Raw genomic sequence first — 27,475 nt, forward strand, 5'->3', positions numbered from 1 at the left:
TTATCTATGAGAGCTACTTGACAACCTGCAGGATCACATCTGTAAGCACGTGCTGAAGTGCTCTGTGCTTGCATGCTTGTGGAACAAGGGCTTAGCCGTCATGGTTGTGTTTCACCTGGCAGCAGGAAATAAATGGTCATGGGAGAGTCCCTGCAGATAGTCATGACAGTTATTTCTCCTTTCTCCGCCAATCATAACGCCATTCCTGAGCATGGACAGACATGAGGACGGGAAGGTGCATGGTGTTGGGTTTTTTTTATTAAGTACAAATGTTTTACTGAAGTTCAAAGCGTAACAGCCAAACACATTTACAAACAGCGTCAGAAGGTGCTAAGCACTGGCAAAGATATGCCATTATAAGCCCATGGCCTGGGAAGCTATGTTGTTTTGTATTTGCGTTTGGGGAGTACTTTCAACAAAGTAGTAAAAAATATCCTATTACACGGTAGTGCAATTCCATATTTTATATTAATTGCTCTTAAAGATCAAAAGCCATATTCTGTCTGTTAATGTACATACTCACATGGCCTCCTATGAAATCAATGAGATCCACATGTGTGCATCTGAAGCCTAAATTTTTCCCCAAAGATTCTTTAAAATCCTTTTACAGGGCAGTAAGTCATAGAAGAAAGTCATATGTTCCCTTTCTTCTGCCTCCATACCCAAAACAGACACAAATTATTATAGGCTACTCTGCATTACGCTGGATGGTAACAAGCACCCTGAGGGGCCACCGGCCAGCCAGGGACTGCCATCGTTCCGATCCCACCATCGTCTACACCCAGGCATTTCTGCAATCCTTTCACACTGAAAGAGAAAAAAGAAATGGAGCCCAGGTCCATGTGCAGCCCACAGACAGTATCAAGAAGTGCTCTAGATATTTCACTGACAGGCAAAAGCATGAGAGGGCTTTCAGACAGAAGGAAATCAGGTATCAGCACAATCACGTGTGCACATAGCCTGGAAGCTTTTAAGAAAAAGCAGAGTGGATGCATGATTTTATCAGCACGTAAAGGTTCAATGGCTTCAAACATGAAAATCTAGGGATTCCAGTAGACCATCTTTATATTAAGGGTAAAAAAAACTTCGGAACAATCTGTCATGACTGGGAAACATTCACAGGCTTGTTACCAGACTCAGCAGAACTGCCTGTCAGAGGTGCAAATCTCTGAAAGAGGAGCTCAGACTGCATTCAGACTAAGGTTGAGTTGAGTTTGCAAGCTTCAAAATCTCGAGACTGCAGGTGTCAAAGTGAGCCAAACACTGGGAAGGGCTTGATGACAGCTCTCACTGCAATATTTCAGCAACTCTACTCCTAACCCTGCTTGGACTTAAATATTCCCAGGGACACAAAATTTAAAATATCTTTATATGGCTTTATAAAGATATTTTAAAAGTGGAATGTTTTGATTTTCCTCAATGCAGCAGCTGTTCTCCCTGCCATCTATATGGAAAGCATTAGCTTATGATTTGAATCACCGTTAACTGTGTAAAAGAATAACAGCATCCTCGCCTAAACCAATTTATAGTCTAAGTCCACATTCCTGCCATCCGATCCACAGAGCTGTGTTTTTATGCTGAAGAAGCCACAAAGAACAAAGTCTTGTGAACTCGGGGATCTACTTCAGCTCACACAATAAGCAGTTAACATTGGCACAGAGGTCAAAGTGGGAAGGGAGAACCCATGGGCACACATAGCGGGGCTTTTGTTTGATTTTCTCCCATCTGGGCAGACTGATCTGTATTGGGCAGACCCAATGAGCATCAAATAGGCTGGCACATTTCAATGCAGAGCAAACCCTTTGCATTCTAGAGTGGGTTAATAATGTTTCCCAGTGGACACATAAAGGAGGAAGGCTTGCATGGTCAGGGCATCTGCAGTATATACTCTACAAACTGGGCACGGGAATCTTTATGTTGACTTCAAAAACACCCATGAATCTTGAGAACTGCCAGTTTACTCCATCTACTGTTTCTTCTTCTAATGGAGAGAATACACTTGTCTACAATTCATTACCATTGAGGTGAAAAGAAATCTGATTATAAACTGAAAAAAAAGTGATGGACTGCAAAAAATAGCTTCCCTTATATGTTAAGTATAAAGGAAATTCTAAAATATCAGCAAAAGTTTGATTTTTTCCTCCCTCCGCCCCCAGTAAAGACTGTATTTTATGGTAGCAAATTTAAAAGTGACCTTCTTCAGTGTAATGCTTATGCCTCTTCTTTTTTTTTTTTTTTGTTTAATCTTAGTTTTGCCTATCATTTGGTTAAGCAAAAAATAAAGTGTGGGAGGGGGAGAGAAAAAAAATGCAAAAGAATTTAAAGTAGGAAGATCATGTAACCTGAGATGCTATTACAGCCTTCCTATGGAAGGAAGAGACTAAAAAATTCCTCCTGTAGAAAAGATCGTACTTGAAATATATTTGAATAACCTCCAGTATTAAAAGATTTAAAATTATTGCTCATATATTGCAAGAACTCCATGCCTGGCAGGTAAATACTGGATTAGCCAATCTAGCTGTTAGATTTCAGATGTGAAAATGAGTATGTAGACAACTCACGTTTCTAGTTACAATTCACATCCGGTATGCACTGAGAGAAAAATCCTTTCTGCTAAGGAATATGTAAACAGACTATGTAATTTTTGATAATTGATGCTTATGTTTGCTTTCATTTTGACACTTGATCATAACTGACAAACCAATGGCTAGGAAAGAAGAAAACTTTAAGCTGTAAGAATAATAAACAGAGAACTGTGAGAGGTGGAAAAAACCCAACAACCAACAAATCATACATGGGAGGAAAACTTCAGGAAGTGGGGCTAAGCCACAAATGGATAGACAAGTAATTGTTTGTTGTTTCACCACAACTTAAAATGAACTTACAGACCTTTCCAGAAGCCAAATGTATTTTTTAAAAACAGTAACAACATTAAACGCTTTAAAAAGGGTGTGCATTTTCTGCCTTAGCTGTTAAACCAGAGTGGTATGAGGTAAGAATATTAAGAAAACTACATTTAATATAAAAATTTTTTTTAAGAAACAGTTTCAGATCAAGTGGCCAAAAAAAAAAAAAAGGATACATTCATGCTGTTTGAGCCTAACCATTTCCATGAATCTTAAATTGACTCTTGAGGACCTTAACTCTACAGATCAGCATCAAGGCCTAAGAAGACTACATCTACAAACACCTTCTCAAAAATTCTACTTTCTCATTCAGTATGCCTTGGTGTGTAGCCCACTGTGGTGTCGCCTACCTATCAACCCTTGCATACCCCCAAAGCTATCCAGCTTTATTCAAAGTGTCTACATAGGCTCACCTGCCATCTGTGTTGTCCACACACAAACACAGAGTGAAAAATAAAAACCCAAACGCTTTCTCCAAGCTCACTTGGGGCTGAAAAGACAACCAGGCTTGCTCACTCCTTCATGCCTGTGAAGCTGCTAACATGGTGGAGATGGATGAGAGCGAGTAGGATACAAGCCTGTCTGTCGGCAAAAAACATGATCTCAGCAGTATGTAGTGTAATTGATCTAAATCTCAGCTACAGCAGAGTTAACAGGCTCCAACGGGGAGAGAAAGGATATGGACTACAGGGGTTTTTGTACTTCACCGTGTTCTTACTTTGCAACATAGGCATTGCTCAGCAATCTGGATTTTTGCAGCCTCCTCTCAGTGGTTAGTGCAGATAGTTCTTTCACACCAGCAGTTTCATTTTTGCATCCAGATGCTTTTTGATGAGCCTCTGTCAAAGTTCAATTCATTACCTGCAGAATTACCAGCTAAAACCCTATCACTTTTCTATAAGTAAAATTTTTAAGAGATTAGAAAGTAACAGAGAAAAGATAGCCATATGTAATTAATAAAAGATAAGCCTCCAAATGTTTGGAGGTTTATTTGGGAGATGTGTATCTACAGATACTTATTTCTTAAAGGAAGAAAAGATATGGAGTCCAATTTTTACTTGGTTGAACAGAGGACAGGCTAAGAAAGAAGAATCTGACATACCAATCCCACTGAAGTCTCAGGCTGAACGGAAGAAATAATGTGTCCTTCCCAGAAACCACCAGCATAGTTAGGTTCCGGATGTCAAAATTAGGTAATGCTTCCTTGTACCACTTAAGTTCCCTGCAGCTCTGCCTGCTCGAACCTTGAACTCCTGTGAACCTTCCTGAGCCCCAGGCAAAGGTTCTGCCAGAACCCCACTGGCACATGTAGTCCCAAATGCTCCTTGTACCCAGAAGGTACTAGCAAGCTGTTATTAACTCCAGTGGCACCAGACCACAATTTCATCATCATTCATGCTTACAGAGCCTCCTTGAGATCTACCTGATCCTTGAGATCTACCTGAAAACCATTAAAAGAACACAGAGCAAGATCATTGCCAACTATTTGCCACCTTGCAAGCTTTCTCCCGATTCTTTCTCAAATCTCCACCAAGGAACCGCTAGCACCACCTTACTGACTCCTGAAGAGATCCCAACACTTAGTGGAGGTGTTGTACTAATTAAGATTTTGAGAGCAGTAAGCAAGAACATCGTGTTTGACCTCACACTTGGCAAATTATTCACAGTTCCCTGCTTCCCTCCAAAAGATTGTCTCAATAACAACCGCTGCCAGTAGGGATCTGAGACAGTGAGTGCAGCAAATAAATAAATAAATAAATCCCTACATACGTGAACTCCGTAGGCAAAAATAATCAGTCAAACGAGTGAAGGATCTGCTGCTCTCTTACATATGGTAGTTTTACACACACCAATGTGCAAGAAGCCTTCCAGAGACTTCTGTCATCACTTGGGTAAGTGATAATTCAAATTGCCAGTGTACTGATTTCAGGAACTTACATTGCTCTCAAGGGAAGGTTGCTGTTTTGTCATTCTAAAAAGGTGGCACACCTCTGCAGCCTCTTTCAGTGTAGTTTGAGGGTATAAGTGCATATCACCTATGTGAGAAGGATGATGGAACTGGCCAAGCTGAGCAAGTTAAGACAATCCAAAGCTTTGAGATAGGGGAAAAAAATCCATGCGGAAGGACACATAGTACATGTATGAGCAACATCCACACAGAACATCCAAGGTTTTGCTTTCTTGCTTGGAAGAAGAGTCTTTTCTGAACTCTGCTCATTTTAACAGACAAAGTCACCAAGTTCATTGGACAAAAATACAAGTCATAAGAGAAGCACAAGGCACTTAATCTAGGTAGTTTATCTCATCCTAAAGTGTTTTCAACACAGAAACTGACACTTAGAATAGGCTTTCTTTTACTTCATTTGCAAATGACGTAACTTTCAGATGACTAAGTCCACAGTAGTGCACCTTTACCATGAGGTGCATAGCACTGAGAGAGACTCAAAGCTCAGCCTTAACACAGTTAGAGCAGGAATTGTTGGTCGGTGGAGAGGGTGATCCTTGCACTGGTATAGCAAAATACCTTCCAGCAACCACTGTTTTAGGTGTTTCCTGAGCTTGATGCTGCATCTAGATAACAACGTTTAACCGCCATTGACAGAACAATTTGCCTAATTCCCTTTTGAAGACGCTTATGTCTTTTGGCTTCTATAACATCCCATGGCAATGAATTCTGCAATCTAATGTTATATTGCGTGAATAACATTACCAACAGAACAAGCCACTCCTTTCCAGGGTTTCAGTAACATGGTGACACCATCTTACTTTTGTCTCATTTAATCATCTCATGAATCATAAGCAATAAAACAAAGTTTTCTACATCGGTCTGCTTTTTCTTCCCAAGATGAAAAAGCTCTTTTAAAGCAATGACTATCAACAGGCAAATGACCTGGTATACTTCTGCACAGGAATGTGTATTTCACACATAGCTCATGCTACCATAAACCCAAGGCTGGCTGAAGCTATTCAGCAAAGGTGGCAACAAATGAGGAGTAAATAGTTATTTGCAGAAAGAGTTATGAGGCTGGGAGGGGACAAGTAATCCCCCCACTCCTGGAACAGCCAGAGTAGGAAGCAGTGGAGTCTCCCTGGAGGAGAAAAGCTAGAAGAAGCCAGCATGAGTTTTAGAGGGAGGGTGAATGAGAAAAAGAGACTGGGAGAAGGCAGAGAGCTGTCTTTAGATTTCCACAAGAATTAAAATGGAGAAAGGGGAGCAGGAGGGACAGCGGAGAGGCAGGTGAAAGGATTATATTCCAGCTGTCGTCAGCAGAGAGTGAGTAGGTAACGAGACCTGGACTGCCTCTCCCCAAGTCTGCTGCCCTAGGCGACTGTTTACTTTGCCTTTGCCCAAGCCAGCGTGAGACATTATAAAATGAGTTTCCAAAATGCTCCGAGTCACCAGAACATGGATGAGATCTGTGGATTCAAGCCACCTTTCAAGATTATGAATCTCTTCTGAATATCCATTATGCCAATGAAATGTAACAAAATCACTGCTGTAATGTGATGCACATGTCAACTTTAAGGATGCAGTCCCTGCTCAGATGGCATCAGCGGAGGGACACGTCAGCATGGTGGATTACCAGAGCAAATGCTTTAGCATGCAAAGTGATGCAATGTGTTTTAACAACAATTGTTCCCTTATGTTTGTTTCTGTGTCAGGGTTGATGTGACTATCTGCCAGGACAATGCTCAGGATCCTTTGCATTGCCTTGCAGAAGCTGATTATGTGATCAAATGCTTAAAGCACATAAAATCACTTCCAAGATTCAAGGAGATAGATGTGCCATAAAAGTCAGTAGGTGTTTGAAATAATTGATGCTAAGAGCTAGACCTGGATTTTTCAAAAGAATACGCATTTTGTTTTGGATTTGGGTTTTTTATTTGTGGTTGGCTTTTTTCCTCTTCTAATGCGCTATCATATAAACTGCCTAGAAATTCAGCCTTAGCATAATGTTCACACCAAATGAAATTCACCCGTTAAGAAAGAACATGCACAGGGTCCTCCCTGAAGCGGAAAAAAAATGAGTCTTTGTGTAGAGCAGATGATACCCTGTGAACCTTCTTATCCTGTGCACATGCCTAGAACACCACAGCAGACTCCAATAGCAGAGCTGATGCTTTCAGGACTGGGAGACTCAGCACCAAGCAGTAGCTGTTAGCAGCCCTTTCCCTCCATCTGTGACACTGAAGTTTCCAGTAAAGGCCCAGATCCCTATAGAAATGTTGCATATGTGGATGGTGGTATAATAACCAGGAGGGTTACTTGTTCTTCTATTAACCACTTCTATATTGCATTTTCAGCCTACCCTGAACCACCACACAGTGCCCAAAATGAGGAAGTGTGATTGGCATTCAGGAGACAAGGGCAGAAGGCAAAATGACGGTGGCACTTGCCCAAAAGTCGTGCTCTCATATAGAAGCTTCACCCTGTACTCCCAGTTTGGGTCTCACCTGGCACCAGTGCCTTACTACACAGCTTTGCAAGAGCTTCAGTCCCTCAGAGGTATTTAGGCACTGAAACCAATAAGAAGTGGTACTATACACTTTCAGAAATCTGTCCTTAATTTCTTCATCCCATAAATCTCTTTAATGGAGACATCCTTCATCTTTTCTGCTTCACAAGCCAGTTGTGAAGCTTAATTACACAATGATTATGAAGTCCAGTAAATATGACATATATTAAGAGTAGTTAATGAGATTTCTATCACAAGGAGACTATCTCTTGTGAAGTGTTACTCACGTGTTGAAAAAAAATTGTTTTCTAAAGAAAAAACACAGACATATTCAATATAAAACAAATCCAGCTTGATTACTTCTGCAAATAATACATTATACAACTCAATGATATTTATTAACACGGCATGCAAAATGACATAGGCTTTTCTGACCAATGTGGAATGCTGTCTGCCCATCCGTGTGTTAGTTATTACCTGCAGTGCCTGGCTGAGACTGGGACCCCAGACCCACAAGGGATCTGCTTCCTAAGGGCTCTGGTGGCTTAAATACCTCCAGAGGCCTCACATGAGGTCCCATTGCACCAAGTACCATGTAAATCTACTACAAAAAGATTGACGCGGATTCACATTTTGTATACTTGGTAACGCAGCCTTGTCTTACCACTGGGCCCCATATGTAACAAGAGTGCACGCGGCATCATTGCAATTGCAATGTATTCAGCCAGTTCAGATTCCTCACACCGTTTTAACCTTTTGTCCATAGTCTTTGCATGACCAAAGCACCTTATGTTGCCAGAAAAGAATAGAGAAAGGAAGAAAAATTTAAAAAGAGAAGGTCTAAAATGTTATGCAGTACTAACTATGTAATGGTTGAAGGGCGTCCAGTGCACAAGATGATAGAAATACTTTCCTAACAGATACTCACATACTGACCAATTCTTTCATTGCAGAGCATGGTGGACCTTGGCTAGATGACTACATGCACACATAAGACTGCAAAGCAAGCGTTGCTTGCATATTGAGTTCTTTCTCAATCAGTAGTAACGCATATAGCCTAACAAGGGTAGGAGGACTCAAACGGGGAAGGTGTGATTCCTTAGAAAAGACAGATGCCTTTGGTGTGCATTCTTCCCAGGCAGAACAAACATACATCCTACTTACGCTATATCTGGGTGAATACATTTCCTGTTAACAAGTATTGCATGGAATTCATAGATTAATAAGACTTTTGCAGAGCTCAGGCAGGACTGATTTTCAGCACATAATGCCTGTTACAGCAAACTCTATTAATATTCACCAAAGGAAAACCTGTTTGTTGACCTAAAGCGTGACTGTTTCCTGTTCTCATCTTATGAAATTATTTAGGTCCTATGGGACAACTGTACTGAGCTTTTGACACAAATATTAAAATTCTATTTAGATGTACAATGTTTTAATGCAAATTTTTACCATAAAACCAAATGCTCCATTCAGTTAAATTAATAGAATTACAAAAAGATGTAATGATAGCAATTAAGTCTTGAAAATGCAAATTTTATAGTCAAGGACAATTACCTCATTTATAGTATACTGGAATGATGCCAGATGAAGGTAATTTAGATCCCTCTAGCTCACAGTTATATCATGAAGGATATCTTAATTTCATTAGTACAACAAAGATGAGCAAGAAGTTAGAGAATGCAAAAAAAAGAAAAAAAGATGGAAGAGAAAATTTGACCTTTCTCATTTCATTGAAGCTAGAATACATAGATCTTACTAAAGTATTAGTAATATTTCTTTCTACTCCCATCTCTTAAAAAATGCCCTTTTTTTTTTTATTAACAGCAGTGGAACATTAGTATGTAAAAGGTCAGCTTCATTCAGATACTTAGAGCCAATGTGCCCATACCACAACAGTTATGGACCTCCCATTATTTCAGTTTTAAGGATGTACACAGTGTTGGCTTACAAGGTCTCAGACCATAGCCTTAGAGACACATGGTTTTGACTCCAACAGGACTTAAAGCATTCTTGAAAAATTCCACTCACTCTTACAAAAGTACTCCTGCCAAACAAGAAAGTCGAATATCATTAGTTTTTCATTAGCATAGCAAAGAGTGATCAAGTGGATGGAGAATACAGAGTGATACACTACAGATTTCCTAGCTTTCTTTGAAGGGAAAGAAAAAAAACAACCAAACAAACAAAAAACTGTTTCATACAGACCCTTTTGCACATTACCAAGCTTGAATAGGAGTTTGACAGACTCCAGAGGTTCTTCTCTCTTTCTTTCGTTCTTAGCTCACTGCTCTAGTAGCTACTCCAAACCCAAACAAATATCCAGGGAAAGGCATATTAAATATGGTGCAGTATGAAGCTTAAATAAAAAGTCTTTGTATCTACCATTTTTTCTTCATGACCTGCTGTAGCCACTACAGATAAATAAAAGTCCAAGAAGGATGGAGACACCGAAGAGCTGTATTCTCCTAAAGTATTCTAGTTATATCCAATTCCTTTCCAAAACCTAACACCTGGGCTCTGGAGAGAGTTGAAATCTCCACGGACAGAGCAGCAAACTTTTCCCCCCCTCTGTTCCTCACCCTGAGCACCCGTGAGCACTAGGGCAACACAAAACATGCTTGCCCAAGAGAAGAAGGAGCTGCTTACCCACAAAGGAGTGGCTTTGCTGTAGACCTCGCAGCCTGGAGCCGCCCCGATACCCCGCGATGGGCCGGCGGCCGGGGAGCGGGTTTGAGCCCCTGCCGCAGCACCACAGTGCGACAAGAATGCGGCATTGCAGGGCCCCCGCCCCGGAGCCGCTTCATCAACCCGGCTCACTGCAAAACAACCCATGCCCGCGAAGGCGATAGGATTTTTATCCTTCATCCCATTGTCGCCATGATAGCTAGCGTCATATTTTTAAGTGGTAAAATGCGTACGGGCAAGCCTTACTGGGAGACGAGCGCGAATAAGTGAAACTGTTTCGTTAATCTGACCTACAAGTTCACTAAATATGTTCTTCAGTGGTTTAGTTAAAGGCACTGCTTACCATAAAAATGAGCATCTTAAAAATAAAAGGATAACTATGACCTGATTTTAGTTCATTATTGACTTTAATGACAGGGCTGTTGGCTATTTTGTTTTAAGAAAACAAGCCTGTTCTGAAGGAATAATGTACCCTGAGTAGGGTTTGTGCTTTTTCCCCTTATTGCTGAATTAAATACAGCTGAGCGCACATGGACACATGCTGGGTTTGCTTCCTTGGACATGGTCTTGTGAAAATAGGAACAGGTCCAGTGCTTTTTTTCCCTTCTACTTCTCAACACACGTGGACAGGCACACCTCTAGTGCCCTCCTGATTTTGCACTGATCTCACAAGTGAAAGTGTGAGCTGAAGAGATGCCATTGACTTCAGTGACAGGATTTCACCCCATATTTCTTCACGTCAGTGGTACTATCAGTCACCCCTGCTGCTTGAAACCAATGGATGGTGTGCTGGCTCATGGAGATTCATTGGCTGCTAGGGAGTTCAGATTTCCTTCAGTGAATTCTGTCTTCTATCATCCAATAGAAAAATTAGACCTTGTGCCAATATTGACTTTATTCCATGCTTCTGATTGTTATACCCCTATTACACCTGATAAGTTAAACTGAGCTTGTTTTTATTTATTTGTTTGTTTGTTTGTTTTAATTAATATTTATTTATTTATTATTTATTATTTTGACTGATGTAGCATTCTAAACTCTCAGAAAGTCTTTATGGTGGTCATTTGGAGATTTGGCTTAATAAGGAGTACTTGACTGTGTTAAGACTGTGTATGTTTGTACCATACTGTACTATACAGCTTAAACTTCCATGTCATTTTACTGAAAAGCATAGATTTAACAAGTTAATACTTTGTGAATCTGCTGAGTCTCAGCCATTGCAGGGAGAAATGTTTTGTCCTGGCTATTCCCAGTATGTCTCAGTTGTATAAAAACAGTCTGTGATCGTAATAGGATATTGATTAGTCTGGATCCCATACAGAGCAGAACTTAATTCTTTGGTGGACCACTAAAGGTCATATTGCTTGATTGCTCCATAGCTTCTAAAATACAAGAAATATTGAACCAGAACTGCTTTCAATTATACTTATGTTATCTGAGGCCTGGGAATGTAACTGAGAGCAGCATTTGGCCCATTCTGTTAAAAAAATGGGCTGATCTTCAGCATTTCATTTTGTCATTAAAGACAGAGCTAAACATCAGCTCTGCCTAATCTAATTGATGTCCTGAGCTAAACTTAATTCCAAGGTAAGCAGGTGCAAATCTATTCGATCCATGGACTTACTTTTGGATCTGACATGCAGTGATTTGTGTGCAGTGTTGTCTGAAAATTACATTGTCTTTAGGACAATTTTTGTTTACATCTTCATATACATTTCTGCAGAGCAGTATTTACAACTGTTTAAGTACCTCAGATCTCCAAATTCCTCACTTGACCTGACTGTCACAATGATCTCAGGTCGGCAATAAGCTAACGACTTGCTGTTAAATAAGATTTAATCAAAGCATGATGCTGTGGTCAGTGAAATGAATTAGCTTTTTGTGCTAACAAAGATCCAGGCCAAAAATTATATAATGATGTCAAAATATATTGTGGAAAATAGCACAGATCTAACTCTTCCTTTCATTACACTGACACCACTGAGATTGTAAGCACAGAAACAGGCTTCTAGGAAATGTTGTAATATAAGTGAAGGAAAAATTTGTCCTATTCTATCTTCTTTCAAGAAATTCAGTTTCCTAGTCAAAACTCCAATAGAGTAAATTCCATTTGTGGTCACCCAGACAATTCAAGACAACTGTGGAGAAAAACCTAGCAACAAGTCAATTATTTTCTTGATCCTATCAGAAATGTGAGGTAGATTTACCTTGACATTAAATTCCACTAAATCCTAAAATACAGTAGAGAAAGAAATATATTAATCTTAGTCAGTACTGTTCCTAGTTGTTCTGTCACTTGGTAAGTTAGAAAACAACTTCTCTAGTGCATATTTACTCCGAATTAATTGAGCAATTCTGTAAAAAAAATATAAATTCCTTTTTATTTATTAATGGCGTTATTTATTTATTCCTATTTGTAATCCATGCTGCAACAGTTCTTGTGGATTGCAATCCCCTTTTCACGCCTGACCAATATCTGTTTTGAAAGATGTATGGACTGGATTATTTCTTTTCTGTTTTCTAATGCTTTTCTTCTCACTTTATGAATGCTCAAAAATGAGACAAATTATTTCTCATCATTTTCCATTTTCCCAACTTTCTGAATACTGGAGAGAGTTTCTTCTGAGACGTGATTTTAAAAATATTTGAGGACCTGCATTTAAAAGTACATATTCTCAGAAGTTGCCTGTGATTTTCGAAGACTTGGCAGTTTGTTCGTCCAGTTTAGACAACTGCTTGATTTTAACATATTCAGAGCATTAACAAAGCCTGTTGAAGCACAAACAAAGCTTTCAGTGTCCTTTAGGACCTTTAGGCTTATTCTCTTCATTAACTCCAAACCGAGATATTTTGGAAAACTCTTATTTTTGAAAATTCTTGCTTTCAATGAATTCCACCGTTCTGTGCAGAAAGTCAGTGGGAAGATCGGGTTAAGCCCAGGCTTCAAGTTTTCTACTTAAGCAGTAGAAATTGTTATTATTATTGTTACTACTCATTACTACTATTTTCTAGTTAAGCAGTAGAAATACTTGGGAATATTCTGTCCAGATAATGGAAAGCCATCTAAAATGTTTGGTTTTTTTTTTTTTTTAAGGTGGAGAATGAATTGCTTAGACAATATATACATATATTTGCCTTTTTTTACTTTGTGAAAAGGATGTATTATAAAAAGAAAGTTTGCAAGACAGCAAAAAAAGATATCAAATTCCAGAAAAGAAGGAAAAGAGTATAGAGCAATCAAAAGCAGATTGCAGATCCACTGACACTATCTTGTTCACAGTAACACACTAAGTAATTTCGTAAGAGAGAGCTTTCAGCTTGTTAATTTAAAATGTTCTAATAAAACATTAAACTCGTAACATTACAGTACCCTGCAAGGGCTTTCATACACTTTCCAATATAGCTTCTGACTGGAAGTATTAGCTGATGCAGCAGGATAAATAAAGAAATGCCTAGATTTCTATGGTTCCCAAAGGTCATTTTTATGAAAAGATCAAGAAATATGTTTCATTGAAATTAAAAATAAAACCATATCAAGTTTAATAACATTGTTACTATAAAGACATGAAATTCAGTGAGATGGTGTACTGTTTAATATTTGACTGTCAAGTTTCCATAGTGAAGCTGAGATGCGTGGAAGCATTTAGACTTTTTAAACTGAATTTGCTTTCAGTTGCTGTTGCTGTTTCATTACCCATTTCCTTTTTTTCCCCCTTGTTATAACACTGCTTGTTTCTTAGTTGAACCTGATGTTTTCCGTGAAGTACAATAGGAATTCACAGAGGGCCGCACCTCTATTCCCAGGAAGACTTAGTGTGAGTAGGCATCCCCAGGTGGGCAAAAGCTTTCTACTCCCATTCATGTTCTCCATGAAGAGAGGACCCCAGCAGTGTTTTAGGGCATGGCAAGGAGGGCACTGCCAGGACACAGCTGCCCTCTGGGTTTTCTCAGTGAGGGCGTCATCTGAGAAAGAGAATTTAGTATCAGAAGCTGTATCAATCCTCAGCCATTCCGGGCAAGCGAGAGAGTCCAGCTGGCACAATGCCACCGCTCCCGCGTCTCCATTCACATAAACAACTGTAAAAATGACCGAAGCCAACAACGGCGAAGTCAGAGCGGTGTCTGGCTACGTACAGCCTTTTGTTGGGCATGGCACTGAGTGCTAGGATCAGAGCCTTGAAAAGTTTATATCTTGGCACAGCTCTGCAAAATTTGGGTTTTTTTCAGATAAATAAACAAAACTCTGTCTCCATCCCTGGGACAGACATGAGTCAATACACATAAATAACATGTAACATTTTGAGATCAAATGCTTTTTTTAAAAATGAAAGCTTGATTTAGCATATTTCCCCATGATGGATTTTACCAGGTTAGTTTAAGAGTTGTTTGGATTCATCAGAGTAGAAAACAGCTGTAAATGTTCTTGAAACATTTATTTGATGTTCCTGATAAAGCAAAAGTCTGGGTGTCCTAGCTGCAAGAATTACTCTAAATGTTTCAGCAGCTGTAAAATCCTGCATAGCAAAGTAATTGGTGCATTTATGACAGTCTTTGGAGGCCTGTCTGTAAATGACTGTATGAAATATACTCATATGCTGACCTCTCTTCTGGAGAGCTTCTTCCCACCCTCCCACTTAGCCACCTTTTGGCAGTAATCACAAGATTATACATGTGAAAGAGCAAAAAAGGGAGACAACGATTACCAATACCCATTTATATGTCCTTGTTTGTTTATTTATGGTGCCATCTAGAAGGCAGGTGACAAGTGTCAGCAGAAGCTTTACATTGTACCTACCTAAGGCCATCTGACCAGTGGATTTCAGCACAGCACATGGGGCTGGGGCATCCCTTCTACTGCTCAGCCCTGGCACCCCTCCTTTCTCCTCGTCCCTCCTCAACGCTCCTTCAGGACTCACTTCACATGGGCCAGGCAGCCCTCCATACCTTGAAAGGATACGGAGATGCTGTTGTTAATTATTATAATGCTGAACTTTTAGGAAGGGTTACTCAGCTAAAGGACTAAAGGAGTCTCTGCAAAGGAAGTTTCAGAGATGAGAAAACAGAGGCAGAAAAGTTACTGTCTCAGGATAACTCCACAGAGCCTTGGTCACAGGCGGCATAGAGCTACATATTCTGGTGGTTTTGCCTCAGGATTTCTCCATCAGCTTTGGTCACCAGTAGATGATGCAAAGATTGAGGATTTAGGCTTGCTTGTTTCATTGTCTTTGTTCATCTTTTGGCCAGACTGGCTGGCATGAGTGGATACTGGATGGGCACAGTTTGGTCAGTTGTACCTGTTCTGGCACATAGTCTGATTAAAAAAAAAAAAAAAAAAAAGAGAATTAGGTGAGTCTTGTTAGCAAATGTAGATACCATGGATTTTATAAGTACCGCAAATGTGTTACTGCCATCTTGGATGTTGGTCATGGAGCTAGTAACATGGTGTGCTGCAATATGTGGGTAGAAAGCTCTGAATATACAAGTCCAAGACCTGCCATTCTTCATGAACAAGTTTAACTTCTTGTCATTTGTGCCTGAGGTTAGTATTTGAGCTGCAGAGGTCATTCATTATGAAATCTGGAACTGTAAGCTATTTAGCTGGACTTAGGTTTGTTCAAAAAGGTGAAACTAAAGAGGTCTGACACAAAAAAACAGAGGAGGAAGGACTGTGATTCTCCTTGCAGCTGGTTTTGTACTGAGATTAGGTAAATTTGGATGTTTGCTAATTCCTTTCTCTTAAAGACTTCATAGAAGGCAGAAGGTACGATGCATCTACATGAGCTGGATCAGACTCTAGGCTGATATGGACTTTAAGAAATGCTAAAACTGCCACTGATCCCAAATCCCTAGCTGTGGGTCACAGTGAGACCAATATATTTCTACACATCTGACTCAAGATACCTGTACACTTGAAATCGTCTCTCCATTGAAACAAATGACAAAGCTTGTGGTTGTTTGAATGGAGTTGGAATTTCAGACATAGAACTGACTCAAGAATGACATCCTTTTAATAAGTCACCTAGCCAACATGCAAACTTCTCTAACAGGGGTGGAAATAAGAGTTTACTTCTTTATTGTAGTTTTTCTTTGCTTTTTTTGGACGTAAGTCAACATTATTCAAATGCAATGTTTGTAAAGCACTGTGAAATTATGAATAAAGGACTCCAGTATTATTTCATGGAAACTCTATTAACATAAAAAGTCTATTAAGATAAAATATCAATAATTATTCTTTCTACAGTTTGGTGTTTTTTGAAGCATCCTGTAAACTTTAATAGCAAATTACAAGCCTGGTACAGAAGTGTATGGGAAGAATTAAGAAATCTGTATAACGAATGGCATTCTTCTTTCAACACTGAAATCCTGTCCTCATTATGTTTTGCCACTACTTTCAGCAAAGTCAGAAGTTCACTCTGTCATGTGTTCGAGGCAACAATCTATCACCCTGTTAAATTCTGCTCTTTCTTTTCCATAGATGTATCTTATCCTATTAGTCAGGTATGTGTCCACAACACAAAATTAACAAAATTAAGGCCAAAATTAACAGATGTGGGGGAAGGCAGATGTCTAGGGGAAAGGGGAAGGCATAATTGTTTGGTGAGGTCAGATGGAAGGGGCTAGGGCAAAGGGAACATGACTTAATGAAATTTTGGGGATTGTTGTAGATTCAGCAGTTCAAGACAAACAGGGATTAGGGGATCACAGAATTAATTATTTGGTCTTCAGAGAGAAAAATAGAGCTACTAAGTAGTTATACAAATGCACTATTTATTTGTCACAATAAAGTATCAAGCTTTATTATTGCAGAACAAGGAGGGACTACACAGCAATGTAATGGTTTCCTTAGCCTTGGTCTCTTTCTGGATGTAGTATTCTCTGTTATAACATCCTGAAAGCTACTGTGTCATGAGAAAGGGGCAGCCCTGGAACACAGAAAGACAAAGAGTGGGCAAAGGACTAATAATAGGGTGTCCTGATTATCCCACCTTTCCTGTAGATCATCAGACTGTGGTGTGCTGAGCCAGAAGGTGAAAAAAAGGCCAAATCTCACATTAGCAATGAGTCTTTCTAACTGTTAAAGGTACAAGTCATCCTGGGTGAGGTCAGTTTTTCATGGTGACTCAAAAGGACAACATTGCTTGTGTCAGCAGAAGCTTAGCTACGGTCACAGCCACGCAGGTGTGGGCACCGCTTCTCTTAGTGAACCACCTGGAGACTAGACAGGTTGCTGCACGTAGGGAAAGCGTTCAAGAAATCTGGGAAGATGGATGCAGGTTGGGGCGTCAGCATGAACACCATGACCCTTTCCAGCCCAAGGTTACAAGTGAAGGGGAAGCTGCACTCTGAACTTGGCAGGGCCAGGCATGTTCTGGAAAAGCCGGGGCAGCATCAGGTCTTTTTTTTTTTCCTAGTTCAAAGGCCTAACCAAGTCATTCTGGGCACCATGAGCATGAGCTGGGAGAGCCCAACAAGTTGCTGCCGGCGCTCTGCTGCTCTGAACTGTGGCTCCTTTTTGCTTACAGGCGCTCTGTTGTTTCATGTTTTTATGACACTGGGGTACCCAGTCCTTGGCAGGTGCTCCTGAGAACTATTATAACACAAATAAAAATGTTCCAGCTTTCAAAACATCCGTGAGAACTCTTGGGGAAAACATGCTGAAGTTTTGGTTTTCAGTGGGCTCTCACGCAAGGTCTGAAAATTCAAAATGCTGAGAGAAAGTTAGGTCTTGGGTCCCCGAAAACAAGTAATTTTAGAATGCTTCTAGTGATTAAACCACTGGCAGATATTTTCTCACAGCCACGGATGTGCCAGATACCATGCCACAGGCTGACTTATGGAGCTGCCTCACCATGGGCAGAAGCTCAGTGTTGCTGCAATGGTTCTTAGGGCAAAACAATTCCCTCAAAAAAAGAGAAGATGATTCAGAGTTGTATCACGGAAAATGTGCCTGGTGTTTTCTGGGTCTACTCTAGTGAGGAAACAAATCTACAAGAAAACGAGCATAAAGTGATGGATGGTAAGACACTGCTGAATGGTGGCTCCCACGGATGACACATGAGATAATGCGGACCCTCAATACTGAATGAACTGCGAAGCTCTATAGTGGCACTCGCTTGCCATGATTCGTTTCCATAATGAAATGGAGCTGTTTATCCCAAGAGGAAATTACAGCATGGTGACAGCCTAACTGCCCTTCGTTGCATACTGCTCTACAGTAAATGCTATGGTCAAAACTCCTGCCAAATCTGAGTTGCCAGGTGAAATTTTTAAATTGGCCTGCTTCTGAGTGCTGCAAAGTAAAAAGGCTGCAGTAGCAGCTTAAATCACAAGGCGATATCAATACCATTTAACCATATGCAACACTGATTTTGAAAAATCATAAATTGTACCGGATTTGTTACACAGGCAAGACTTAAAAGCAGGCAACACTGCCAATGTGTTGTATATTGGCTGGATACCTGATTTACCTGTGTCACTATTCAGCCAAGACTCAAAGATAATTTAGCAGAAAAAACTGAGGGCTTGGAGAGGTTGTTAGCAACACATTAAAATGCATGGATGCTATTGTTACTTACCATGCTACATACTCAAGGAGTATGTAGTGTGTGGGGTACAGCCTTCTTTGCCACATGGAGAGGAGCTATCTAACTTCAGCATCCAGGATGGGAAAAGGAGTCCCACTCTTTGATCACTTGAGCTATTTACCCTTTTGAGTGTTGGCAAGTGTTGATGGCATTTGCTGGCAAGGCTTTCTTCTGCTTGTTAGAGAGACTGTTTTTGTAGTACACAGGTGGATGATCCCAGAGCAAATTCTGGAGCTAAAATCAAAGCCAGTCTCGTCGATCTGTGAGGTGGGACTTCAGCTGCTGGTGTCATATGAAAGGAAAAATAACAGAAGTTTTGTTTATCAAAGGGTCATTACAAAGTGTGTCAGGTCATGGTACTGCAAAAACAGAGTGCTCCTCTTTTCATCTCACTTTAGTCCTTCCTTCTTTAATGGGCAGTGAGTTACAGTCAATTAAAGCAAAATTTCATAAGCAAATATGAAAAATAACCATATACCTTGTGATCAGGGTATACAAATTATATCATAAACAGAAAGCTGTTATGGCTGATTGGAGCAATTAAATGTTTTCTTTAAGAAAAGAAAAAACCCTCCAGTGAGAATATTTTAGAAAATGACTTTTTAATCATCTGTAGGACTGCTAAAATTACTGTCTTGTAATAGTTTTAAAGTGCTCCTTAGTTAGAATTAGCTGTAATCCCTTTGCAGAGCAGCCGAATACTTCTCCAGGAACCTGTTTACAGGAAACTTTATTTTTAATCACAAGATCACATCCATATGCTTTTACGTAGTGCAAAGACAACCACAGCAGCTTTGAGCATATTTCCCCGCTCTGCAAACAGCCATGAGTTTGGGAATCATTGCATGGGAAAGAACAAGTTCTAGCACCAGTCAGGAGGACACGGCACACAGTAGGATTCACCGCTCAGTAAGAAATGTCAATCCTGGTTGAAAAATCAGGTGTTTCCAGTGCTGTCTGAGGCATACTAACCAGCATCCTGCTGCACTAACAAACCAGCTAATGCCGTTCAGTCTTGCCTGCTTCCTCCTCTACTGTCATCCCTGCAGATACCGCTAGTTCTGTGTGGGTAAGGACCGAGTTTGGGAGGGGAAGGACTGGGGCCACATTGCTGTGGAAGACCAGTCTCTGCCCAGCAACGTGATGAGAAGGACGTGTGCCCTGTGGGCAAACGGCAGGGGACAGCTTGGAGCCAAACGGATTGCACACCCCGGCGCTCCACTTCTGCCTGCCCTTGCATGGGAACGCTGCCTGCCCGCACGGGCACGGGCAGCGAGGGGCCGGCCCAGCTAGAGGTGCCAGCCTGCACCCGCTGCAGCGCGGAAAAGCACACCGGATGGGGGCAAGGGGGGCAGAATCGGACTCTTAGAAATGGTAGACCTAAAAATGGTCCTATGTGAACAGGGAGAACACATGCTCGGTAGCTATGCTCTACCAATTGTCCAGTTCAACACCAGGAATGCTGCTCAGGGTGCTGTGGGAATTCCAACCTTGCCAAAAGGAGACTTGGGAGGCTGAGAAAAACAAAGGAAAGGGTAAAAATGCTGAACAAAGGCTGCTTTTGGTCAAAGAAACCCAGACCAGTTTTCACATAATTGAGATTTTTTTTTTTTAATCTCAGTGGAAAATTCACAATATTCTTCCTTTTTCTGCCAACTTTAACCATACCTTCCCTTTGTGTTTGCAAAACAAAGATAATTATTTTTTACTCACCTGCATGAAATGCTTGAAGAACTCCAGATGACTGAAGATATAAAAATGGAAAGGAAATGTGTGTATATGCATGTTTATATATAATTGTTATTATTGTTACAGTCTGCAAAGGAAACAAAGATTATTTCTAGCAAAGCTTTGGGGTTTTTTTTATAACTTTGGAAGCTGTTTAATAACTAGTGATCAGATGAAACCCAACTGCTTTTGAAATCAATGAGAACTGGATTATGTGCTGGAGAGGAGGAAGCTTTATAAGAAAATGTTTATATTACTGGGTTTTTGTTATCTTAGATAATCACCATTTCTGCCTATATCTTCCAAGAAACTCATTCTGTTGCTCTGAAAAATATGTAATGATTTGAAGATAATTTCAGAGGCCAAACACCCTGAAAAACTAAACCCATGACCGAAATACTTGCAAACAGTGTCTCAAATCAGTAAAAGCAGGCTGAAGAAGTCAACAGGAGAAGCCATTTGATTATCTGACCACAGTGATTGCAATACATTTATTCTGTTTTCTTCTCCCAGTTTTAGTCTTCTTTAGATTTAGGATTTCAAATTACTTCTTTCTTCATGTATATGATAGAAATCAGTCAGTGTCAATAGAACGTCTTCTAAACATAGCTTAACTCTCTGCCTGTCAGCTTCTTCCACTATAAAAGATAACAGCGACTAAAGCAATTCCCTCCATGGACTAAATTCTGACTACTGCGCCTTTCCAGGAAAGCTGGAAGAGTGTGTGCAATTTCATGTAGATATCGTAAAACGGACATACCATTAAATTGAACATTGGTATATTTATATAGTCATATAGCTTGGCTCTGAGCTCATTCCTGAAGTGCACCTTACCCCTGCAGCTAAATTATTCTCTGATTGAGTCATTCTGTGATAGCTCTACTGTGCCTATCAATGCTACATCGGGGATGTCAAGAGCTGAGCTGGTCCTTACCACTCCATAGCTTCATGAACTGCCTCTACTTCACTACAGGTGTATCTACAACAAGGAGAAAGGCAGATGTTACCTTACACTACCATCTCTATTTTTAACTAACCTACCTACCTTCTGAATCAAATGGAATCACTCAGCATTTCTCAGTAGCATTTCTCAAGTGGCAGCTGAAGTATCAGACTTTCCCTCCACATAGCATAAACTCATCTGCCCTGTGTGGAACTAGGCTCGTGGTTCAGGCCCTCGCCTCTTAGGTCTTGGTGATGTAAATGACATTATGATGTAAGGCACATTAGCCCACCAGTTTGAGTTCAAGGCCTTGCTGAACTGTATGGATGTAGGCACTAACAGCGTGGGAAAGATTTGCATTCAGAAGACTGCAGTAACCCCCTCAGAAGGAAAGCATTGGGCTAATACAGAGGAATAAGAGCCTGGAAGAGTGCCTGTGTTCACAAGAAAAAAATATAGTTTCCACTACAGCTTGTCAATGAATATTGAAAAAAGATGAGTGATGATTAAGAGTTTAAAATAATCTGCTTTCCACCCTTTCACCTGCCTCCAGTCAAACCATAAAGCCAACCATGCCCCTGGCTTACATTATAATGGAATTATTGTTCATGGAGGTTTGGCCAGTCAGCAGTCAACAGCGAAGAAATGACAAACGTGTGCACAAGGGAGAGCCTTTGGAAAGAAAAGAGAAAGGAAAGAAGAAAATTTATTATTGCCAGTCTACTGATGAATACAGGCATTAGAATAGCAGATGTAGAGTGTATAAGGGGCTGGAGAGTGAAAAGCTAAGTGTTGCCTTAGAGCACCAGGAAATGGAGCCAGGCTTGTGAAAGCCATCAAGCTGCCTGCGCTCTGCATTCCTTAATGTACAATGAAATGCTTTGATAACTGAAACCAAAACCCTAAAATGGCAAGCGCTTCCTGCGAGGACCCTTGAAATAGGCTTTGCCGCTAATGCGGGGTAGTTGTCAGTGTAAGGGAGAAAGATGGGGGAACGGGAACTCTGCAGGCTGCAATAGGGAAGTTTGCTCCGGCGCCTGGGTCTTGTTGCTTGGGATACAGCAAACAGCAAGGAAAGGACTAGGAAGGATGCGGTCTTAGCTCCAAGGTAATGGATAATCCAGAAACAGCTGTTTCTCCTCCTCAACCTTTTTTAAACTGCCACAGGAGACCTCTTTCCACTCAGAGCTCAGTTATTCTTCAGCATCAACTTCTCAACACACCACTTTGGCTTTCACAAGTAATCTGTTGGACAGGCTAGGAAACCTGCGCTGAATTCCCTTGTCTCCAATGTTTGGCTTCAGTTAGGAGAGATTTGCCCCAAGACTAAACATGTGTAATATTAAGCATAACCTTTTCTTAGCTTTATTGTACTTGCTCCTAAATCTAAATTATGTATACCTTGTGTGTGTTTATGTGTATGTGTGTGAGGGAAAGAAAACTCAAACAAGCATGGAAAATGTGGACTCCATTCACCCTGCATATGCTGTAATATGAACAGACTTACAGAGGTGTGTGGGCATATATAGACTTAACCACATCTACTGTAAAGAGGAAAAAAATGCTGAGAAGCATTTTGTCATGTTTTCCATTTGAAATGTGTGAACTGTGGAAACTCAAAGCAATAACATTAATGTTTCTTCTGGTAGGTTTTTTCCTGTGCTATTTATTTTTCCTGTGCTATTTATTTGCTATCATGTTTTTTGGGAACTCGACAAGTTTGTGAGGTGTTCTTTTTTCCCCCCTTTCCCCATATCTAGAAAATATGCACACATTTGAATTATGACTTTCCTACAGGAACTAACAGCTGTATGTGCAAATCATGCATATAAATCAATTACCGAGGCCTATGTACTATAAATGCACCCATTAATTAAGCAATGTCAGATGCTATGAACCATGAAGTTCATTACATCTTTAGCATTCAAACCAAGGATTATTTGAAGAAGCGATACTACGTTTACCTAATAGTTAATGAAATTAAGCAGAATTGTTGCCAACATTCTTATTTTATGCCTAATTCAGTGTTTAAATGTTTATGAATAAAACACTAACTGCTGAAAGCAGAAATGTTGAAATGTAATTACTGGTAAGTTATAACGCACTTGAGGACTCATTATACCAGACTTGGGAGTTTTAAGATCACCAGTGTAACCCACTCTCCAAAAACACAGAATTTTTATGGGCTAAAAGCTGGAAAGACATAAATGCTGTTGAATTTGTCCTGGCTGAATGGAAATTTTGATGATCATGGTAGCGTGATTTAGGGGTATAACATTTTCCAGTCATTACGTGGTTGCATTTCAGCATTGTGACATGATTTGCATATGTGAATATCCCTGCAAATTAACTTCTGATGAGAGCTACATCTGCCTGGATTAAGAAGCTCCTATCTTAGAACCAATCCAGCTGCTACCCTGAAGGACCTATTTGAAAAAAAGGCAGTCTGCAATGTCATCACATATAGTTTTTCCATATGTATGTCCTGATTTGATTTAAATGTAAATATTGCATGGAAGTATTGGTTACTTTGTTAGGGTTTATTCTGCCAACTAAGAGGCACTCAGTGATGTCAATGTTAGGATTATCTCTGCTGTGTAGCACTCTCCTGTTTCACTAACCTATCTACAGACAGCTAAGTATCAAGAGCTAGAATATGATCCATCACTGCTGTTCAAAGCCGTTCTTAGCTACATGAATAAATAAAATCAAATTTGAAAGAAAACAACGCAAAGGAAAGAAGCAAAACCAGAAAACTCTCCAGAAATAGCAGAATGGAACAGCAAAAAGTCCTTTAGTCAAACAAGACCTCCTGCTGCTGGCCCAGCATTTCCCAGGATCAGGTTTTCTACTGGAGAATACATATCCACAGAAAGAGGGTGCAGCCTCTGCCACAGAAAACTTGTGTGTGGGCTCTGAAGGTAACAGATAGACATAAGAGGTAAGGTCAGACAGGCAGATAGATGGAGGAGTACAGGGAGATAATGAAGTAACTTTTTTTTTTCAGAATAACAGTAAATTCACTTAGACTTCTGCTGAGCACTTTGCAGAACCCAGTAGGTTTTTTTGCAGCACAGTAAAAGAGGAACCTGAAGGAGGAATTTAAAGGAGAGTCATGAGGCAAGTTGTGAAGGAACTGTGAGAAAAGCAGCAGTGCTTTTGAGCATTGCAACAAAAAAAAAAAAAAGGGATTTTGGTGTGTGGAAGCCAACACAACCGCTTGATGCCGAAGACTGAGGGAGGCGTGGCAGAGGTGCTTGGAGAGTAGTAACGCAGTCAAAGCAACAGACAAATAGACCTCTCTTTGGGGTGGCCTTCCAGCAGTTTGCCAAGGCGGTCAGATCGCTTTGGACAGGCTCTGAGAAACTGGCACATTCTCAAAGAGATGAGGGGTTGTAAAGGCAGGGATGTGACCGCGCTGCGGGGCTCGGGAGGGAGGGACATGCTGCCCTGGAGGCCAGGCTCTGGCGGCGGGAGGCAGCGGAGGGAGAAGATGCGCCAGGAAGACGAAGAGGCTGTGTGAGCCGCGTGGTCTTCAGAGTGGGTGTGAGACACTTCGGAGGTGGCAGAGAGGGAGAGGGGCTGGTATTTTAGAGTGGGAGGAAACGGGTCTACAGAGGCAGGGAAGTGAAAGGGGTCAGTAACAGAGCAAAAGGACCAGAGTTAGTGCTTGTGCTGACAGTACTCAGAAACAAGTGCAGAGAGGATCAAGGACAGGAGCCTGCATAAAGGTAGAGAAATACTGAGAGAGTGACAAGAAAGTTAAGAGAAGAACCAGAGAAAGGAAGAAGCACTGACCTGAGAGGAAATAATATTTAGCATGGGATTTCTGTGCTTTTTAGGAATGGAAGAAACCAGATATTTTTATTTTGTTGGAAGCATTTTGATTTTTACTGATATCAAGCTTTTAAGATCTATAGCAGTTCTTGCACTGGGTGTATGATCTTATCCTTTCTTCCCTCCCAGAAATTCAGTAACGCTGCTGGTGCTTGAATGCATTGCAGCTGCTTGAACACACTGCTTTTGCCAAAAGCCATTGCAATTCAATTGAAATTTTAAATTCTGACAATATTGATAAATTTATGATGAATTTCACTTTGCACGAGTTGAAAGCTTGACACACAGAAGTCAATGGCCAAACCTGAAGGAGCAATTGGAAACCGTTTCAACGACTTGTACGTACAGTCTTAACTGAGGCTTAAATATGTAGAAACCAAAACCACACAGGAATATCCATACCACAACTTTAAGTGCTTTTCATCCCAGTGTCATAAACTAATATGTTAATGGAAATACAGTTCAAAAATCACTACAAACAGAAAAGTGTCCTCCCATCAATTCAATAAGAGGCGGTAAATACCAGTGTGCTAAGCAGTACAAAGTCTAGAAGCTAGAATAAGTTCACAAAAAAAAGTTAACAAAATATCTGTAGGCAAAACCATAAATAAGCCATGCTCCTGGAGCTAAACATGTACAAGTAAATGATCCCACCCATTCTTAGACTGAGCAGTGACTTACTGTGAGATCAGTCCTCATGCGAATGTAGCACTGAGCGGGGAAAGGATGGCAGAGTCGACACCACGATGTATTTATATGTGCCAAGCAGGACACCTCAGCAGGGACGCAGCGCCGTGCTCTGCTGCTTCCAGACTGGAGCTGGATTGCTCCTGCAGGTTGGTGTGGAGGCAAGAGAGCTTGCTGTGTCTGCAGCTCCTGTACAAATCTAAGTCTCCTGCTCGAAGTCTCAGAATCTGCAGCTGGTCATTGCCTGATACAACAAAGTACTTGATGGGTTACGTCCAATGATGCTAAGCGCTGCTGAATGCAGTCACATGTGAAAAGGTTAACAAGCGAAAGACATGTATTCAATCTTACCAGCATTCGCGAACAGTGACGAGATTCATTCCAGTGCTGGTAATTCTTAAATCAAGACCTCTCTTCTCAAATAGGAATGCAAACTTAGGGAAGGCAGGAGGGATTCTCTCTCTAAAGCACAGCTGATCGCACAAGTTAAGGAGGGGTAGAGAGCAGCCTGGGGAAGACCTTGCAATCTTCATCCAGTACAGGCTTTGCTTCCTCATAAAGCGGCTGTTTTCAGATCCCGCAAGTTAGAAACACAGTCAGCAGTGCTAAGTGAACTCACTGCCTGAATGTAAGTTCCTTCTTATCATAAAGTGTTGTTTCTGTTACGCTTTGCGATGAGTAGGGCTATCACATCTCTCCAAGGAAGTTTCATTTGCTGATTCTGTGCAATAAGAAATGTAAGAAATTTTTTCCAGTAAATAGAGTTCACAGTGGCCATATTCACATATCTATCCTGCTGTAATTCCCAAATGGCTTTGGAAGGTCTGAAGAAGCAAAGGAGTAAATAAACTCATTCTCTGTCAGATTTACAGTTGCTTCTTCAAGAAGGACTGCCTGGATTGCTGTCCGTCTCTGTCGTTCCCAGGTGGGTTCACACAGAACTCCTTAAATGATGTCAAGAGCAGAGGGAGCTAGAGCAGTGACGACATATATTGGCTCTCAAGTTATTGGGAGATATCTTGATTTTATTTTTTCTGGCACCAGTAGTCACTCTTTGTCTTATACTTAGCATGGAAAAACACAACATAATATACCCTCACAAGGGAAGGGTAAAAAGGTGTTATCTTAGAGCATCAGGTGCTCATTATAGCCTGCAATTAGCAAATCTCAGATGTTAGGACACTTATTCAAGCCTTCTGATTCTACAATATTAGATAGGAAATCCCGTGAAAATTGGATGTGAGAATGCCGAGACTTCGGTCTCTCAACTGAGGTCAAATACAAAAAAGAAAAAAAAAAAATCTTTTCCCCTACACCTTGGCACTTCCAAGCTTGGAAAGAACAAAGTACTGACTCAGGTATACATATTTACTTTTCAAAAGGTTAATTCAGAGGATTTAATTGTAGGTATTCCTAACGTTTTGTTTGCAAACTTTAACCTAACAAACTGGCAAGAAGTCGTTCACCATAGACTTTGAGCTAAGAATAATGAAAGCAACAAGACCTAACTTTTCCACAGGGCTGGACAGCTTTAGTTCACTCCTGGTTATGGCTATGGGGAAGTGTTTTCTAACACGTGCTGCATTTTCAAAAGATGCCAATGGGTCTGGTTACCTCAGATTCTCAGTACCTTTTGGCACTCTA

This window comes from Phaethon aethereus, assembly GCF_964289735.1.
Source record: "Phaethon aethereus genome assembly, chromosome: 2".
Taxonomy (NCBI): domain Eukaryota; kingdom Metazoa; phylum Chordata; class Aves; order Phaethontiformes; family Phaethontidae; genus Phaethon; species Phaethon aethereus.